We start from the raw sequence: 16,898 nt of genomic DNA on the forward strand, positions 1-16,898 counted from the left end.
CAGCTTGGCTATTTGGGCTGACTACACCGAAGACATTCCAAATGGTCATAACAGAACAGCGTTGACTTTTCCAAGAATTTGCTCAATCAGCATCAACTAAGTTGTTAGAAAAAAAGAATGTTGGAGGCTGACTCCTACTGGGAAATCAATTTCTACAGCCCTGTTCAGCCAGTAACCAAAAGGGTGGCTTTCCACCTGATCCTTTAATTGTATTTAATTTTGATAGGTAATTCTGGTTTCCTCAAAAAGACTTCCTTTGTCAGAGTCCTCTTCTCAATCAGGTCCTGGAGGTTTATTTTAAATAATTTCACTGCAAGCACAGATCCCCTTTCTTAAAGCCAGTTCAAATTAGGCCATTGAAAAATTAACGAGCGCTTGTATTCTCCACAACTATCTGTGCATACTTACTGCATTATGAATCAGCCGTTGCAGAAGTTAAGTGCTACGGCCTTGTTTAACAGCTTACAAGTAGTAATACGTTGAATTTCTGTAGAATACTTACAGTTCCCAGCCTGGTCTGCCACCCGCTGAGCCAATTGTACTGCCTCTCCCTGGATGACCTTTTGGAGTGGAGAGAGGAAAAAGCAAAAAATCCCATTCAGTTGATCTGAAGATAATTTTTTGAAAGGAATTCTAAAGTTACAGTTCCTTACCAGTGGTGGGTATTGACTGTCCTTGGGGGCCCAGACAACTTGCTAACGCTGCTTGTCTTCGCACAGGAACCCGACAGCCCTTGTGAATAAACGCAGACAGTTGGAAAAGAAGCTCTACTACAATATAAGAATCACTGCATGTGTTGGAAGAGAAGGTAAGCTTTATTTCAACAAGCTGCTGATTGACAGAGAGGAAGATGTAGATGGTTCAGCGGCACTCACCAGAACAGCGGGAGGTGTAACAGTCATGAGTGGTGGTGGAGGCGATGGCGGCTGCTGCTGCTGCCGCTGCTGTTGCTGCTGCCGAATCTGCTGATGGAGCCTTTTTGTGTAGCCAGTTCCACTTCTGAAGTTGCTCACAGCCTAGAGGCAGAAAAGCATTTACAAGAAGGTACGATGAAAATTCAGCAGATATACAAACAAAAGCCTTCACAGAGGAAAATTACTCGTGTATTCCTGTAAATGCCATCAATCCTAAAAGAAACCAACATACAGATGTATGAACACGTCACATTGAACACTGATACTAATGACTGGTAGCTCAGAGGACCTGAATTTAAAGTACTTCAGCGTTAACGCCAAATGTGAAAGCGAGGCAATCGTGTTCAGTAAGAGCTGGACCTGAATTTGCCAGATCGTCTCTAAAGAGTCGTAAGCTTCTGTGACAGCAACAAATAGTGTATTTGAAAAGTCAATTTAGCCTTATTCAATTACGCCTTGCCTAAGGAGATATAAATTAATATTTTCTTCCCTTTCCGCTTTTTACAAATAGCCTTTTCTTACAAGCACTTTATGTAAAACTCGTTACCTGGCGTAGGCACTTGTTGGGAATTAAAGCATCGGGCGAAATATCTGTCTCCTGACACGTTGGGCATATATGGTCCTCAGATTCCAGTAATGCTGTTCTAATACCTGTGTAGAATTAGAATAATCAAAATAGCATTTAGCCAAACTAAGGAAGTTTTGGGGGTTCTCACCAATCATAAAGACATGTATATGATTAATGGGTGAATATGGTCTTGAACTGAGAGCGTGAAGCTATAAATGTTCAACAGTGTAAAAAATTTCTAGTATGCAGCAAATAACTATACAGTTTTGTATTTCACCATTGGAACATCTGAAGATGTAGCATAGGCTGTGTCTTGATGTTGCAACTAGTCTTTTTCCCCACTATCTAGTACAGCGAGAAGTCCCCAACCTCAAGGTTAATGAACAAAACGCATTTCAAAACAAAACATTAGTAGGTTCAAAAAACCATTAGGAGGTTCGAGTTCTGAAGGTTTTAACCAACTCTCCCGTGGAGAAGAATCTGGATTAAATGCCTAACTATCCGTTTGTTGCAGAGCACTGTAACTCACCAGAGTTGGCTATATAATTTTGTATGAGACAAAGGGCTGTGGACAAACTAAAAGCATTCAGTATCTAATACTGTAATCCCCTGCACAATTAGCCACTCTCCTCATACTCATCCTTCCACTTGTAAAGAAGACTTAACTAGATACCTAAAAAGGGGAAAAGGCTTCCTGGCTTTTTTCGCCCTTGATACCAGAAGAGCCCTTTCCTGTTCAGGGTATACTTCAGCATAAAATAGAACTGGTAACAAAGTAATTTTGTTCCCTCCTCTTTCTGCTTTCAGAAAATCAGATGTGATGTCTAGAATTAACAAACATGGGAGTAACACTTACATTTGTCACAATAACTGTTGCCACAGCAGGGAATAACAGCTGCATCAGTCATTATGTCCTTACAGATGAGACATGACAACTCCTCTGGAACAGGAGCGTCTGAGGTGGAGGAAGAGGAGGAGGAGGAGGAGGAAGAAGAGGATGGCTCCTCTGGTAAAAAGGGAGGCTTCTCCATCCTTCCTCTAGCATAAGCTTCCCTGGAGGAGGGGTGGGGAAGGAAAAAGAAACGAGTTAAAGATGGGTAGAGGAAAACTTTTCCAAGCTTTGCATTTTCTCAAAGCAAGAGAAGAGATGGAATTCTTCTCGCTCCACATTAGCCTCCTAAAAGGTAGGCGCTTAGTTTAAACTACTTTTCTATAGCCACAACACTAGAAGAGGGAGGGAGGAACAATCTTCCTTCTGCAGAACTCTCCCATTCATTGGATCAACTCAGAAAGAAGCTCGGACTAGAAAAATAATCTTTGCACAGCTAGAAAGCAGGTGAAATGAATCCCACCTCTCCTTTGCCAGAGGATGCATGTAAATTGCAGGCTCAGCATTAACGTTAGTCTCCGAGCAATTACATTTTATAAAAGCAAGAAGTCTATGTTACAGCTTCTACAGAAGGAGATCCATGACGGAAAACCAGAAGTGCTACCATGGTCATTTTAAAACAGCCACTCCTGTCAGCACACGGCAGTATTTTCTCACTGTATAGCAACAGGAAAACTTCAGTCTGTTTCACACATGGGATTTCAGAAAAGTCAGAGGGGGAGGAAATCTCAGTCCAACAGCCATCTGTTAAACTTGGCAAGAAGCCTTTGAAACATAAAACAGAAGCAAAATGAGCTTTCAAAGAGAACAAATCCACTGTAAACGCTACTGAAATGTTTTGCAGAAACACAGATTCTTGGCGTACCACAACTTGAACCAAATTCCAGGGACACGAACAGTAGGACCACCCTCTTCTAACATTAGAAAGCATCACAGATTTTAAGGTTAAGATACAATGACAGTGCTTCCTCCCCTGTAACGACAGATGCTGGCCAACTCGGTGGCATTGCCACTCAGATATTTATGCGTGGTTTCTCTCGTTCGCTTTTTGGTCAGTCCACTTAATTCCACACTTATGCTTTCATAGTTGGTACTGCATACTTTCCAGTGTTTGTCAGCATAGCACCCTTTGTATCGGGTACCTCTAGCACAGAACTCCTTGGAATTCCTGTGCTCTTTTTCATTCTGGCAACAGACTCAAAATTGGTGTCCTCTTCAGAAAAGAAATGCAGACGTACCTCAAGACCCACACTTAAAATGACTTTCCAGTGATTATTTTAAGCAGCAAAAGCCTTTAACCCTCTCCTTTTACCTAGCGTAAGGGATGCTCAACTGAAATACTTATTCTCCTAAACAAATATAGCCAGGATGTTCCAAAGGCTTGAGCAGGGTTTTCAACTCAAGCGACATTCTTTGGCTTAACTTCAGGTTCCTTAAGGGTGACATGTCCCTTAGCTCACCATCCACTCAGAGAAGAGACACAAACCCGCTGCTCCTCCTCCACAGCGCAGTTCAGAGACACTAATTCGGTGCTCTGAATCACTCACTGCAGATACCTACATTCACTGTCCATACACGTGAAGTTTGAACTCGGACCTCACGCATATACCCTCAGTGACTACGCTTAAATGGCATCAATACTCAACCAGGGACTTAGTGCAATTAAGACACGCAAATATTCAATAGATGGGGCAGAGAGAAATGTCTTGGGTTTGTACAAAATAATAAAAACTGTGAACTGCCATTAAAAAGAGTGGAAAACAGAAACATTTCCACTAATACTGAAAGATATAAAAACATGCATGAAAGTTCACCCAGGAAGACCTATGGATATATTGAATGTCTACAACCTAGGAAAAAGAAAATTTCACACTTATAATTCCAGCTTCCCCTGGAATTTTGAAGGCCTCTGCAACATTGCCATACAACCTCTGCATTTCACCCCAACAGAAACAAGTCTTAATATGAGTATCCATGTATTTGTTACGTAACTGCCAAGGTAAAACAATTAAAAACTAAGTAACACCACAAGTCCCCCACAATCGTACCCCATTTGTCGGGCGGTTCTTTATGTAGTGGCCACGTTTTCTGCAACGAAAGCAAGCAGATGATGGCAGAGGCGGACCCGAGGGTTTCTTCGGGTAACTAAATGGTCTGGGGGAAAAAAACAAAGAGGTAGGCATGTGTCTCTCTTGTTAAAACAAACATCTCTGCAATTTTTCCACAATCTGCAAAGATCAGATTGGACACAATCAACACTTACTTGACTGGATCGTATTCACAGCAGGACCCTATCTTCAAAGCTTCTATTTCACCTTCTTCGGAAGCACTGGCTTCAGCCGCACTGGCAGTCTGTTTAACAGGCAATTATTTGACATGCACATTAGAAACACATTTAAGCCCACACAGCCAAAGACAACACCGCTCACCCGATCCTGCAAAGAGCAGCACAACGCTAGCTGAGGTTGCATGAAAACAGTGGCTTACTGTCCTGAAGATGTTCTGGGGAGTCCTTACACCACTACAGGGTGTATATGTGCCTCTTAACCTACTTGAAAAGAGCATTCGAGGGCACTCAAAACCTTAGGCTCTCTTTGGGCCTCACATAAAGACTTGTGTAACCAATCCAGTTTTCTTCCAAGCAGGCTCAGGCCACATCCACCAAAAATTACCCTGTCCGGTATTTTTAAGCTGCTTTTTAAGCTCCAGACTAGCTGAACGAGAAGGCATCCACTGCACATTTAATTGAGAAAGATGTACGCAAGGATCCTTATTTACATTTTGCAGCATTAAAAGGACACACAGCTTAAAGAGTCGGGGAAGCTGCTTTTGCTGGCGGAAATTCAGCTTCTGACACAGAAGCATCATTCAGCCTTCAGGCGCACAAGCTCTCTTAAATCCTTCACAGAGCTGATGGGGATAGGCACACCTTGCATCCCTGAATACCTGGGTCTGGGAAAAGGCCTTGTCAGAGCATGCCTTCACAGCCTTAAAAAGGATGAGACATCCAGCAACCATCCTTACCATGTGTATTCTAAGATAAAAAGAAATACTGGCAACACTCTTTATCACGGGGACGAGGAATACAGCTGGAAAACTACTGTAAAAAGAACCATGGAACAGCAACACACGATTCTGGCTGCAATGTGTGTTACTTCATGAAAAATGACATGAAATAAAAACTGATGGCTGGTGGGAGTTGTGCGTTGTAACTGGGGTTAGGTTCAGAATACTTTAACCAGGGAATCCAAAAGCTATTTGAAACGTTGGCATAAATAATTCAGATTGTAATTCAAGAGCAGAGCACAAAAAAACATCTCCTAAGGGAAGACGCATAACGGCCTCTTTCATACACACGGTATCTCTTTCTGTGGAGGTGAAGCAGGCTGAAAACCACAGAAGACGGCCAGGAAGAGCAGAAAATTTGCTGCAGTAAGTACACCAATTGCAAAGCATGTTCTAGCTTGACCTCACACCTATTTTAAAACAAATACTTAAGTGTGTCCAGCGTGTCCAGCGTCGGTTTCTCTTTATTGGCTCATATTCCACACTGGATTAGCAGAGGAGAGAAAAAAACCTGCTTGAATATACAAAAATAAATTTTTTGCACTAAAGATCACAGCTATTGCCATCTTCCATACCTGCCTCAACTCTGACCTCTAAACCCCAGTGCCCTTCTTACACCAGGAACTCAGCCATCTTTTCCAGATGCAGGAGCACGTCCCCACAATCCCCAGGAGACCTGCATCTCTATCAAAAGGCACTTGGAGCTAAAAGATGAATTGGCTGGCACAGGTCTCACCCTGCCCAGCAGCCCAGCAGCTTGGAGATTTGGGTTCACAAATACAACACACTTTAAAGCCAAAACACTCTCTCTAGCTGCTACTTTGCTTATTCTTGTTTGAAAGAAATACTTGGCAATTTGAACATCTTTTCCACATCAATTCAACCAGATTTGTTTACATTCAAACTTTAAATCGAAAATATATAAAAATCCAAACTAAACAAATTGCACCGTGCTCATCGTTTTTACCTAACTTTTTAAGCACCTTTTGCTCAAAATACTTCTATTTTGATTACAATCCAGTATTATTTCTTGGGATTTATAGAGCACTTTTTTCACTTGAGTGCAATTTAGTTAGCTTGTCTCCTAGAAGTACTTCATTCCTGATGACTAACAAAACTCACAGTGCAAAATGAGATGCAGCATCTCCCTGTGCAACGCTAGGCGCCTTGGGCAGTGGTCCTCAGAAACAGGACAAACAGAGAGTGCCTAAGCTTATCAGGGATGAAGCAAAGAGGAAAAGGCATCTAATTAGACCTACTCGAAGATCCAAGCATGATCTTCAAACACAAACTTTCTTCTGCAACCAAATGTCTAAGACTGACTTTCCTTTCTGTTAAAATCAATCAATCAATGAGACAGGGACTGTACTTGGCTTCAATAAGGGCTAACAGCAGAGTTGCCAGAGACCTGATGACGAACACAGGAGACTGGGGTGTGATTCATCTGACTAAACGTGGATGTCTCTAATGTAGACGCCCATGGCCGAGCCAAACTTGGTCCCATTTTGAGGCAACACAGAGTTAAGTCCGTATAACCAGTGAGTTCAAGGGACCGTTTATCTTATCCTAAATAAATACGTATATATTTGGTCAGAAAGACCGCCCATTAGATTCACTGATTTTATTCACTATATCTCCTTTAAAATAAAGCAGGACCTCATGCCAGTTGTGCAGGCAGAGACAATTACAACTGCATTACAGATACACAGTTGAGGTCAGACAAATCACAGTCCACCTCTGCCCCATCCAGGTTGGCTCAAGACCGGGAATTTACATCGCCCTCACCTCCAAAACAGCTCCCGTAACCCCCAGAAGAAGGGAAATGGCAGATTCACCTGGTAAAGCTCTTCCTATGAGCAATGACACCAGTCACTGGACCAGAGACACAGAGCCAGTCCCCACCCACAGCCCACAGCTCCTGAAGGTCATCTAAGGAGATCTGCAGATTTCAACTTTACCTCTTCTCAAGCCCAAATGCCGAGGGATTTATGCCAGAGAGAGGAGCTCCAAAGGGATCTTCGGGCTGCGCTGGGTCCGTTGACCCAACTGGGAGGGACCATTCAAAAACTGCCACAGGGACCCCAACATTCCGAAGCATGCGGGGGCGGGGGGGGGGGGGGAGGGGCTGGGCTATGCAAATGATGGAGCCCCCAACAGCTGCTTCCACCCCACTGCCACCCACCAGACCTCACAGCACCGACTGCTACAACACACCAAACCTTCGCGGGGTGATGCCCCTCCACGCTCAACTCGAGGACGCAAGCTTTGAGGGTGGCATGGGCTCGAACCCGGACATGGCATCCTTGCTCCTGGAGGGCGAGATGGGCATGTTCACCTCCCTCTGAACGAGGGAAAAATAACATCAGAAACTCTCAACCAGACACAACAATAGCTTGAACTCATTGAACCCCGACACAGAAGATGTCTCTATGAACTTCTCATCCTACTTTTTAAAACAACAAAAACACTTTAGTAGTACGCTTTAGACAACCATGATTAATTGCAAGAAATCACACGAGATCATCTGAACGCCACTTTGAGTACTGTTTAATGTTTAAGCAAGCTGGAAAGAGATTTTGTCAGCCAGGAGTCCATCAGCACCAATTTTTGTAACATAAAATGGGTATTTTTAATCCTAAAACCATTTACTGTCAGCAGGGAAGGTAATTCACTGTATACTAGCACTCAGCTGTTCACATACACTTCCCAACTTTTCTTAAAAAAAACAAACCAACAAGTGGCACTAAGCAGTATTTCAGATGGAAGGCAAATGTAGGTTAATCCTTCCCGAAATAGAGGCAGCTCAAAGCAATTGCCCTCCTGTCCCACAGGGAGCATCCCAACAGAAGACTGAGCTCCCCAACAGGTCTTGCATGACTGCAATCCCTCCCCAGGAAGCCCAAAGAGAAATATGATGCTCTTGAAAAATCCCAGCCCTCAGCACTTGAATGGTTTCAGAGCAAAAATCTGGACGAGAACAGCAGCCCCATTTGAGGCTCAGCAAAGCACAGCCCGGGAAAACCAAAGCCAGGAGATGAACTCGCAGCTTTTACAGAAGGCCTCTGCACAGCAGAAGCATCCTCACTTCCAACACCCTGGATTTTTCCCCTCCATCTCCAGCACTGCCTCCCATCTCCCCGTGCTCTCCTCTCGCCCAGGCACCTTTCCCACCCGTTCCATGACCTCCCAACGCCTCTGTCTTTCTCTGTGTTTGTGTGGCAGATGGTACCTCGGAAACATCGTCCCAGACGCGTCACCTGCATCTCCTTCTCTTCTTCCTCTGCTGTCACATGACTGCTCCAGCTGCCCGAGGCACTTTTGGACCTCCAAAGCCCTTTCAGACCGCCTCCCTTCTGCTGTTAAATCCTGCTCCTGCAAGAGAAGTGACAGCCACTTGCTCTCCCCTCTGTGGCATCTTACCTGCATCTTCCTGAGCTGGTGGGAACTGTCGCCATCAGCCCCGGCTGCACTCCACTCCAAGTCTTCTCCTGGCACGGGCGCAGCTCCGGGTGTGCTTGGTGCGTGCCATGCTTCCTGAAGGAGAACAGCAACAATCAAAGTGACTCCTGGGCAGTGTCCTGCTGGGAGAGCCGGTCTGAAGGCAAGTTTGCTGCAGGTCCTGAGGCCGGCTGGTCCAGGGCTGCTCCCTGTCCCCCAGCTCGGCCACAGGTCCCACGTCTGGCTCCTTCCATTCCAACAGGATTTTGGAAAGCCCGTTCCCAGCTGTGAGCGCCAGCCCACGGGCACGGGGCACAAACAGCCCCCTCCCCCGAGGGCCCCAGCCCCCAACCAGCCTCTGTCCCCAAACCGCTAAAACTTCCAAACAGGCTCTCCCTGCAACTACCTGCCGTTTTAAGAAAACAAACTGTATGCTCCCAGATTCAGTAGTCTGACTAAGACTCTCAGAGGGTGATTTGGGATTCAATTCCAGAACAAAACAATATCCATTACAGAATCTCAGCCACCACCTCCATCATCGTCATCGCTGACCCACAAAAGCTGCCTTGTAAAAATTCTTACAGCTGATTAAAACTACCCTCTCCTCCCCAAATCTTTGTCCTTCTCATACCCTCACACTACTGCAGTAATAATCACATAACTATTCTGTAATTACCACCAATCTGAAACCCCTCCAACACATCATTCCCTGATGTGCCTGACAGTACTGTTGAAAAGGGAGAACCATCACTAACCACGCACCCACCTGTTACTCCTTCTGCCTCTGTGACCGAGCACATCCACATGGCTATCTCTGCCTGACAGGAGGTGACCGGCCTGAAAAAAAAAAGAAAAAAACCCCAAACCCTTACATTGTCTTGGCTCTAGCGTAAGCAAGGAATTTATGATAGTGATACAAACAAGTTTAAGAGAAAGCAGGATAGTGGAAGAAGCAGAAAATATGATACATCTCACCCACTTCTAATTTCAGAGGAAGTTCCAGGGGAGGGTTTTTTCTCTGTCTGTGGGGTTTTCTTACCACTTGTAGTGGGTTGACCCTGGTTGGATGCCAGGTGCCCACCAAAGCCGCTCTATCACTCCCCCTCCTCAGCTGGACGGGGGGGGAGAAAATATAACAAAAGGCTCGTGGATCAAGATAAGGACAGTTTAATAAAGTGATAGCAAAGGTTGCGCGCGCGAAAGCAAAGAAAAAACAAATGATGTTATTCTCTACTTCCCATCAGCAGGCGATGTCTAGCCGCTTCTCGGAAAGCAGGGCTTCAGTACGCGTAGTGGTTGTTCCGGAAGACAAAATGCCCCCCCCTTCCGTCTCCCTTTACTTAGCTTTTATATCTGAGCTGACGTCATATGGTATGGAATATCTGTTTGGTTGGTTTAGGTCAGCTGTCCTGGTTATGTCCCCTCCCAAGATTTTGCCCTGCCCCAGCCTGCCATTGGGGGGGGGCAAAAATGTTGGAGAGACAGCCTTGATGCTGTGCCAGCATTGCTCAGCTGTAGCCAAAACACTGGTGTGCTATCAACACCTTCCTAGCTACTGATGCAGAGCACAGTGCTATGAGGGCTGCTATGGGGAGTATTAACTCCATCTCAGCCAGACCCAATACAATCTCCACCCCTTATTCCATACCATTTGCGTCCTGCTCAGGTTCCACATAACTTAATACAGATATCTTCTAACCATACTATTGTATTGAATTCTCATTACTGAAATCCTTTCTCACCAACACTTACAACTGAAACTACATACTTCCACTTTTATACCCAACGTACGGATTTATACATTCTTATTAATTACTATCCCCTGTCCTTTAAGAGATAGATATGCCATGGGCTTCTTCCACTCTTCCTGATGTTCACATACAGGTTATGACTTGAGCCCCATCCATCAAGATGAGTGGTCAGGACAGGAGAAGCAGTATGTTCAATCGTTGGGCCCCAACACCAGCTTGGTTTGGGTCACCGATGCACTTGTCTGGTTCCTTGCGAAGTTCACTCCTCTGCAGTTCAGGTCATTCCTGCTACATTACTTCCTACAACATACAACTCACATCACAGATTATTTTTCCCCCAAGGTTAAATGTCCTTGAGGCACACACTGGGTCTCCCCATCCTTCCGCATTACCCACCAAGTACGCCCAGGTCCCTGAGCAAAGACAATCCCACGAATGGGTTTGCCTTTTCCCATGGGAGGTGCAATCCACACTGCCTTCCCCAGCCACTTCCCCACGTGCACTACGGGGACCTTATCTCCTCCCACAGTATGTAGGGGTTTTGTTTGGGCAGGACCAGGACGGTTAGCAGATCCTCTGGTGTTAACTAGCCAAGTGGCTTCTGCTAAATTTGTATCCCAATGCTTCCATGTCCCATTGCCTAGCGCTCTCAACATAGTCTTCAACAGTCCATTATATCTCTCAATTTTCCCAGATGCTTGCGGGTGATAGGGTATGTGGTACACCCACTCAATGCCACGTTTCTTTGCCCAGGAGCTTATGAGTTTATTTCGGAAATGAGTCCCATTGTCTGATTCAATTCTTTCTGGGGTACCGTGTCGCCATAAAATTTGCCTTTCGAGGCCTAAGATGGTGTTTCGGGCAGTGGCATGGTTTACAGGATATGTTTCTAGCCAACCAGTAGTTGCTTCCACCATGGTGAGTATGTAGCGCTTGCCTTGGCGTGTTCGCGGCAGTGGTCCAATGTAGTCAATTTGCCAGGCCTCGCCATATCGAAAACCCAGCCACCGCCCTCTGTTCCAGGGAGACTTTACTCTGGTGGCTCGTTTGATTGCAGCACATGTTTCACATTCATGAGTGACCTGTGTAATGGCCTCCATGGTCAGGTCCACCCCTCGATCACGAGCCCACCTATATGTTGCCTCTCTCCCTAGATGTCCCGATGTCTCATGGGCCCATCGAGCTACAAATAGCTCACCTTTACGCTCCCAGTCCAGGTCCACCTGAGCTATTTCTATTTTGGCAGCCTTGTCTACCTGTTCATTATTTCGATGTTCTTCAGTGGCACGGCTTTTGGGCACGTGAGCATCTACATGACGTACCCTTAGAGTTATGTGTTCTACACGGGCAGCAATGTCCTGCCACAATGCTGCTGCCCAGATGGGTTTACCCCTGCGTTGCCAATTGGTCTTCTTCCACTGCTGTAGCCACCCCCATAGGGCATTAGCCACCATCCAGGAGTCGGTATAGAGGTAGAGTACCGGCCATTTTTCTCGTTCAGCAATGTTTAGGGCTAGTTGGATGGCTTTCACTTCTGCAAACTGACTTGACTCGCCTTCTCCTTCAGTGGCCTCAACGACTTGGCGTGTGGGACTCCACACAGCAGCTTTCCACTTCCGATGGTTCCCTACCACACGACAGGATCCATCAGTAAACAAAGCATAACACCTTTCGTCTTCTGATAACTCATTATATGGTGGTGCCTCTTGGGCACGAGCCACCTCCTCAGGTGATGCTCCAAAATCTCTGCCTTCTGGCCAGTCCATGATCTCTTCCAGAATTCCTGGGCGGTTAGATTTCCCCAGTCGAGCCCGTTGCGTGATCAATGCTATCCACTTACTCCATGTAGCGCTGGTTGCATGATGTGCAGAGGGGATGTTTCCTTTGAACATCCAGTGTAGCACGGGCAATCGTGGTGCCAAGAGGAGATACGCTTCTGTACCAACAACTTCTGAAGCGGCTCGAACCCCCTCATATGCTGCTAGTATCTCTTTTTCAGTCGGGGTGTAGTGGGCTTCTGATCCTCGGTACCCCCGGCTCCAAAACCCTAATGGTCGACCTCGGGTTTCTCCTGGTGTTTTCTGCCACAGGCTCCAGGTGAGACCATGATCCCCAGCTGCAGTGTAGAGTATATTTTGCACATCTGGTCCTGTCCGGACAGGCCCAAGAGCTACTGCACGAGCTATTTCTTGTCTGATATGCTCAAAGGCTTGTTGTTGTTCAGGGCCCCATTCAAAATAGTTCTTTTTCCGCGTTACTCGATAGAGAGGGCTCACAAGCTGACTGTAACCTGGAATATGCATTCTCCAGAACCCCACAAGGCCTAGGAAAGCTCGTGTTTCTTTCTTGTTAGCTGGTGGAGACATAGATGCTATCTTGTTAACCACATCCATAGGGACATGACGGCGTCCATCCTGCCATTTTATTCCCAAGAACTGAATCTCCTGTGCAGGTCCCTTGACCTTGCTTTTCTTTATGGCGAAACCAGCTTTCAGAAGAATCTGAATTATTCTTTTCCCCTTCTCAAACACTTCTTCTGCCTCATTGCCCCACACGATGATGTCATCTATGTATTGTAAATGTTCAGGGGCTTCGCCTTGTTCCAGTGCTGTTTGGATTAATCCGTGACAAATGGTAGGACTGTGCTTCCACCCCTGGGGCAGTCGATTCCAGGTGTATTGGACGCCTCTCCATGTGAAAGCAAACTGTGGCCTGCACTCTGCTGCCAAAGGAATGGAGAAAAATGCATTGGCAATATCAATTGTAGCATACCACGTGGCTGCCTTTGATGCCAGTTCATATTGGAGCTCTAACACGTCTGGTACAGCAGCACTCAGTGGCGGTGTCACTTCATTCAGGCCGCGATAATCTACTGTTAACCTCCACCCTCCATCAGACTTTTGCACTGGCCATATAGGACTATTAAAAGGTGAATGAGTCTTGCTGATGACTCCTTGGCTCTCTAGGTGATGAATCAGCTCATGGATGGGAGCCAGGGAGTCTCGGTTTGTCCGAGATTGCCGACGGTGCACCGTCCTGGTAGCGATTGGCACCTGCTGTTCTTCAACTTGCAACAATCCCACAATGAAGGGATCTTCCGAGAGGCCAGGCAGAGTAGATAGCTGTTTGATCTTCTCTGCATTTACAGTGGCTACACCAAAAGCCCATCGGTACCCCTTCGGGTCCTTGAAGTACCCTCTCTTGAGGTAGTCAATGCCAAGGATACAAGGGGCCTCTGGGCCGGTCACAATGGGGTGCTTTTCCCACTTGTCCCCTGTCAAGCTCACTTCAGCCTCCAGTATAGTCAATTCTTGGCATCCCCCTGTCACTCCAGAGATCCAGATGGGTTCCGTGCCCCTGTATCCTGATGGCATCAGTGTACACTGTGCACCAGTGTCTACCAAAGCCTTATACTTCTGTGGGTCTGATGTGCCAGGCCATCGAATCCACACAGTCCAGTATATCCGGTCATCCCTTTCCTCCTCCTGGCCGAAGGCAGGGACCCTCTATTGCTGTTCCTCATCAGAATATTCACTGTCCGATCCTTGCGGTACCAGACCAGAAGTCCCCTCACCAGAATCAAGGGAGGTAGTTTCAGTTCTTCTATGCCTGGAGGATCGCTGAGTGCTTTCCTGGGCCTCTACAGCAACTACGCTGACAGCCTTCTTCTTGGGTGACCCCTTCTTAACAGCTGTCTTCCCTCTCAGTTCACGCACACGGGCTTCCAGCTTAAAGGTGGGTTCACCATCCCACTTCCTCATGTCCTCCCCTTGGTCACGCAGGAAGAACCAGAGTGTACCACGTGGCATACGCCTTGGGCTCCCTTTCCCTCTGACTGGGGCAGGAGAGGACTGATTTCTTGGAGCATCCCTAACAGCCAAGGCACTGTCCTGTAGGGATGAGGAAACACAGAGATTTTCCTCAAAGTTTTGGAGCCAAGACGACACTTTCTCCACAGTTGGTGTTTCCATATCTGGACAATACATTGCTGCCAAGCTGTTAGAATACGATGCTGGGGCACCTTGAATCACCTTTCGCCACATGGCCCGTGTGCACAGGACATCCTCTGGATCTTTGGAGACTTCCTCATCATCTAGATCACTGTAGATGACTTCCACCACTGCTAACTCTCTCAGGTACTGGATGCCTTCATCTGCGGTAGTCCACTTTTCTGAGGAATTCACAAGATCGTCCTTGAATGGATATCTTGCCCTCACGCTTGAGAGAAGCCGGCTCCAGAGACTGCAAACTGCTGCCTCTTTTCCAATTCCTCTTTCAAGTCCCCGGTTTCTAGCGAGGGATCCCAGCTGTTGGGCTTCCTTGCCTTCCAGTTGCTGACTATCAGCCCCATTATCCCAGCATCGGAGCAGCCAGGCAGCAATCCGCTCACCTGGCTGGCGGCTGTAATCTTTCCGCAAGTCCCGAAGTTCTGAGGACGTCAGGGACCGGGTAGTTTCCGCTTCCTGTTTAAGTTCCCTCACTCCTTCCTCCAATTTCCTTACCGAAGGACCAGCTTCTAGATCAAGCCTTTCCTCTTCTTCTTCTTCTCTCACTAATCGATGGTATGGACCCGTTGATCTCCTTGTCCACTGCTTTCTTATCACTACTGGGGCAATTACTGTAGTTGTTGTTGTTTGGGTCCCTATCTCGAGCATGGTGTCCTCAGATGCAGTCTGGGTCCCTGCCTCAACCATGGTCCTCTGACAGTGTTGAACTATGGCTCGGTAGGCATAGGCCAGGCCCCAGTACAGTGCGAGAAGCTGCTGGTTTTCATTGGGATAGGCAAGGCACCCTTCTATCAGGTGGCGTGTCAGTTTGCCAGGGTTACTTGCCTGTTCAGATGTAAAATCCCAGATTATGGGAGGTGATAACCGTCCTAGGAATCTGCCCAAATCCTTCCATATACCCTGCCACCCAGGCACCGGTCGCTTGAGGGCACATTTAAGTATTGCCTCACCTAAAACTTGCCTTCTCTTATACCAGGAAGAGACCAGATTCCACAATACCCGTAATATGCCACCAGTATTAATTATTAGTATTAAACAGCTTACATAAGGGTGAACAAGGACCTCGGGAGCCTGCATAATAAAACCATTCACATCAATGCCTGGTAGGGAGAGGGAGATGTGTTCCCTCATCTCCTCCACAAGATAGCTCCCACAACACAGCAAAGCCATCAGTGCCAGGACAAAGCACATAGACATTATTTGTATTAGCACGTTCCCGCGTTCCTTCATTCTCCCCACAAGATAGCTCCCACAGCACAACAAAGCTATCAGTGCCAGGACAAAGCACGCAGCCATTATTTGCATTAACATGTTCCCAAACTCAGCAAGCTAGAGATAAGCAAGCAGCTAACAAGCTCCGTGACCTGCACAGGAGCTTGCCACTTAATAACTAGCTATAGAACGCTTAATGCAAAACTGCCGTTGTCGTGCCCCACGTTGGGCGCCAAAAAGGACTGTAGTGGGTTGACCCTGGTTGGATGCCAGGTGCCCACCAAAGCCGCTCTATCACTCCCCCTCCTCAGCTGGACGGGGGGGGAGAAAATATAACAAAAGGCTCGTGGGTCAAGATAAGGACAGTTTAATAAAGTGATAGCAAAGGTTGCGCGCGCGAAAGCAAAGAAAAAACAAATGATGTTATTCTCTACTTCCCATCAGCAGGCGATGTCTAGCCACTTCTCGGGAAGCAGGGCTTCAGTACGCGTAGTGGTTGTTCCGGAAGACAAAATGCCCCCCCCTTCCGTCTCCCTTTACTTAGCTTTTATATCTGAGCTGACGTCATATGGTATGGAATATCTGTTTGGTTGGTTTAGGTCAGCTGTCCTGGTTATGTCCCCTCCCAAGATTTTGCCCTGCCCCAGCCTGCCATTGGGGGGGGGCAAAAATGTTGGAGAGACAGCCTTGATGCTGTGCCAGCATTGCTCAGCTGTCGCCAAAACACTGGTGTGCTATCAACACCTTCCTAGCTACTGACGCAGAGCACAGTGCTATGAGGGCTGCTATGGGGAGTACTAACTCCATCTCAGCCAGACCCAATACACCACTGCACAGCCCAAGTGAAAAAACACACACCTGTGTTTTATGTAGAACTGTAAACTACAAGAGTAGAACTAGCCAGTCTATGTAATTGCACTTCTTTCCAGGACACATCGGTCATTCTTTTTACATTTCAGTGGAGAGCTTTGCGTTAAAAATCCCTAAATTCTGATACAAAAATAGCAAAATGTCACCTGTAAATCTTTGAAAGGAACAATACATTGAAGGAAA

The 16,898-nt window shown here is 46.7% G+C and overlaps 2 long non-coding RNA genes across 3 annotated transcripts in view; one reads left to right on the top strand and one right to left on the bottom strand.

Annotated features, from left to right (window-relative positions):
- The window catches only part of LOC138690402 (uncharacterized), a 110,014-nt gene extending 102,731 nt beyond the window's left edge, over positions 1 to 7,283 (top strand). The window contains exon 3 of the long non-coding RNA XR_011329247.1: positions 7,188 to 7,283. This is a non-coding gene — a long non-coding RNA (uncharacterized lncRNA). The remainder of the gene's footprint in view (positions 1 to 7,187) is intronic.
- Positions 1 to 16,898, bottom strand: part of LOC138690403 (uncharacterized) — a 272,406-nt gene that overhangs the window by 25,440 nt on the left and 230,068 nt on the right. The gene's annotated exons all lie outside the window — the stretch shown is intronic.

Source organism: Haliaeetus albicilla, chromosome 22 (assembly GCF_947461875.1).
Source record: "Haliaeetus albicilla chromosome 22, bHalAlb1.1, whole genome shotgun sequence".
NCBI classification, from domain to species: domain Eukaryota; kingdom Metazoa; phylum Chordata; class Aves; order Accipitriformes; family Accipitridae; genus Haliaeetus; species Haliaeetus albicilla.